The sequence below is a fragment of the Juglans microcarpa x Juglans regia genome, chromosome 2D (genome assembly GCF_004785595.1).
Source record: "Juglans microcarpa x Juglans regia isolate MS1-56 chromosome 2D, Jm3101_v1.0, whole genome shotgun sequence".
Classification (NCBI taxonomy): Eukaryota; Viridiplantae; Streptophyta; class Magnoliopsida; order Fagales; family Juglandaceae; genus Juglans; species Juglans microcarpa x Juglans regia.
Window position 1 is genome coordinate 33963539 of NC_054596.1, and position 3951 is coordinate 33967489.

Below are 3951 nucleotides of genomic sequence, written 5' to 3' on the forward strand. Positions count from 1 at the left end.
TAGATGAACGTATGTGTGGCATTAAGCGATTGGACCACTTGCATGTTCATGTATTCCTTGCATTTCATTAGTCTAAGACATGCATTTTATTTTTTTGTTTTTAATTTATGTTTCTGTTTTCAGTTTTTAAATAAGAAAAATAATATAAAAATTTTCTGGCTTGGTTCTTTTTTTTTTTTGGAAGTGCATGCTTAATATATCAAAGTTTTGAGCACATGTATTCTCACAAAATAAATTTTTGAACTTATTCATGTCTCTATTTTGTGCAATTCACTTTATGCACACTAACCCTATGAGTCATATTGACAAAGTGCATTTACAAGCACTGTGAGGAACTTATATGCATGTTCATTATAATTAAGTTCCATATTTATTCTTGAGATGCTCACCATAGAGAGAGTTCATGTCCTGAATTGACTAATATTAGTTTAACCTAGTACAATAATAAAGAAATCTTCCCTTGCCAAACATAAATAGTTTATCCATATAGAAAAAAGTAGATATAATTTCACTGCAGAAAAAGACAAACACCATACACGGATCTATCCCTTAAATCCTTATAGAAAGAATCGTGATTCAAATCATTGTGGAAAAAGATGAGTAACAAAAATGAACATGAAAGGAGTTGTGTAAACTAGTGTTTAGAGAATATTCTCATGTACCTAGGCCCTAACATAAAGTTTGACTTTTGAGGTAAGTGACAAACTCTTGGGAACATCTATAAGAAGAAAATACTCATGAATAATATTATCAAAAATATATTGAAGATAGAAAGAACTAAATAGTTATTTTTCTATATAAGTTTGTTCACTTACACACTCACATGAACTTTGACATTGATGATCTTATAAGGTGTGAACATCTAGGGGTGCTACCCACCCCCTACGGGACGAGGCCACCCCTTCCCCGCCCCCGCATAGGCGAGAGTAATGAATTTTTCCCCGTACCCCGCCCCTGTCCATGCAGGAGAGGGGTACCCCGTCCGCTGCCCGGGGTGCGGGAGTGAACCTCCATCCATTCGCCCCTACTGGGTTTTTGCCCAGTTTAGTTATCTGGGCCCTAAATGACCCAGAATTTATTTTTGGGCTACTTTGGCCCAGAATTTAACTAAAAAAAATAAATATATTTAAAAAATGAAAACAAAAAATAAAATATATAGATAGAACTATTAACTATATACTAAGTTTGAACTAATACTATTAAGTGTTACCTAATTAAGTAATAATCATCACTAAGGTATTAAACTGTTACAATTTACAACTATACAAATTAAGTAAACTACTAAACTATTACAATATTACAAACTCATCTAAAAATAATAAATATTAAAAACTATACTATTAATTATTGTAACAACATTATAATTAATTGTAAATTAATATTTCAATTTGATCAATTTGGGGAGGCGCCGTAGCGGTGAGTTCACTAAGTAGTGAGTTGTGTCGACTGTTGTGAGCCTGAAAATCAAAATCATAAAAGTTAATAAGTTATAAAACCTGAAATATTAATAAGTTAAAAATAAAAACAAATTATAATTATAAAATTATAAAGATGAAACAAAAATTTAAAATACAAAATATTAAAAGTACTAACCAAGATGAGACTGTGCCACTGAAATTTGGGATGAAGATGATGTAGATGAGCATAGATCGATCATTAGGATTCGTAATATATATATTGAGAATATAAAAGTTAAAAAACATACAAGCAAAATAATTAGATACTAAAATATTATATAAAATTATAAATGCAAAAAACAATTAAGGGACAAATTGTGCAAACCATGGCAATAGTGGGTCCAATACACACAAAGTCATACTGCATCGGAGGTAGCCGTAGACGCCGTCTCATGTATCACTATAGCAATTAAATTTGAAATTAATACCGATTAAATGAAAATAAATAAATTAAAATAAGAAAATAGAAAATGAAATTCAAGTCCCACAATTACCAAATTCAGGCTGATCACTACCCTCATCCTCGACATCGGCCTCCTCATACTCAAGAACATCTAGAACATGAATTGGAACTCCCTTGACCCAATTCTGTGTTCAAATCAAAGCCTCCACAGTGATGAACTCCGAAATAAATCAAATACATGTCCTCCGGTGCTAAAGGCCGACTCTGAGGCTACGGTGCTAATAAGGATGGCCAAAATATTGCAAGCTATCTCTCCAAGGAAGGGATATTTCACGGCATTCATCTTCAATCAACTTAATACATCGAAGTCTCATGAAAATGGTAGAAGCTCCGTTGCTAAGTATCTATTTATCTCTGACTGAACCTCTATAGAACTCCGGATGAAAGGGGTCTGCTCCAACCTCTCACACAATCCAATCTATGTCTTTTCTCAACATCGACTTCTGGAACTTGTGGGGGGTAGGTGTACGTACCGCAATATTACCACCTCATAGGACGGTAAACTCATCAAATAATCTACTAATGGTTTCCTGAACCCTTGCTGCAATAAGCTCCGCCCATGCCTGCCCGTATGCAATGCCCAATCCAAATACCATGCCATACACCTTAAACCGAGGGTTAAAGACGACAGCTACATATAACAAAATATTAACCCTACTAAAACCTCCCCAATACTTGTCGCACTTTGTTCTCATAATCAATGTTATCTCCCGCAGCCTAATGTGACCACCCGCGACCACGCCATCTAATTCTTCTTTTATCCTACATATTTGCTAACAGAATTGATGGGATGTAGGGTACAAAGTTCCAGATGGCGTCGTGGTGACCTAGTAAAAAAGTCTAAAAAAATTTACAAAAATATATACAATTTCTCAATCATCATCTTCAGGTTTCCTCAATCCCCAGTGATCATCAAAATATTTAATATATTGGATTTCTTTGTCACCCAATAATGCAAATGCCAGCTTATATTCTTAGGTCACCTCCAACATAAAAAATGTTGAGTTCCATTGTGTAAGCATATTAGTACAAAGACCATTCTTGGATGTTAGGCCCGCATACCTTGTAGTAACCTTGAATTTCTCCAGCCTCAAAGGAGAAGATCTCACCCTTCTCAAAACAGTCCTGACCTGAGTAATCGTGTCATGGAAATCCCTCAAACCATCAGTGACAATAAGATTCAGAATATGTGCTGCACATCTCACATGCAGATACTCACCACCCATGATTGTCTTGTCTCTCTAAGATAGGTTTTCAGATGTCCTAATGCGACATCGTTAGAAGAGACATTATCAACTGTGACTGTAACAACTCAGGTCAACCACTACTCCTTTACTGCGGCCTCCATGACCTTCCCAATTGTCTCACCTTTGTGATTGGTGATTTTACAAAATTTTATAATTTTCTTATGCAATGTCTAATCATTATCAACAAAATGCATAGTCAAAGATATATAATTAAAATTTTAGATTGATGTCCAAGTATCAATGGTGAGGCAAACAAATTGACCCGTCAATTGACCCCTCATCTTCTCTTTTTCAGACCAAAAATATTTTTTTACATCCTTTGCCACCGTGTGGCGAGAAGGAATATTAAACATTGGTTCCAAGTAACGAGAATACACTTGAAACCATTTCTCATCAACAACTTGAAAATGTAGCTCATCTATGATGATCATACAAGTTAGGTGTTTTCTACACTCATCGGAATCATACTTAGTATATCCCCTCAAAGTTGCACCCCCACTATTCCTATCCGCCATTTTTTGAAGTCCAATTTCTAGTCTAGATTGGCTCTTCTCTTGTAATGATCTTAATATTAGACGTTTTTTGCATTGCTCTTCTAAGTACACATTTAATTGTGAGGTGTCATGTTTCCTATAGTGGCATCCATAAATTTTTCTACAGTGGTTACACTTGGCTTGGGGTTATCAGAGTCACCACCTTCTAGTTTGGTGAAATGAGCCCAACTATGGAAGCATATTTCTTGCTAGACTTGGGGGCGAGGCAAGATGTCGTAGGAGTAGGTGTT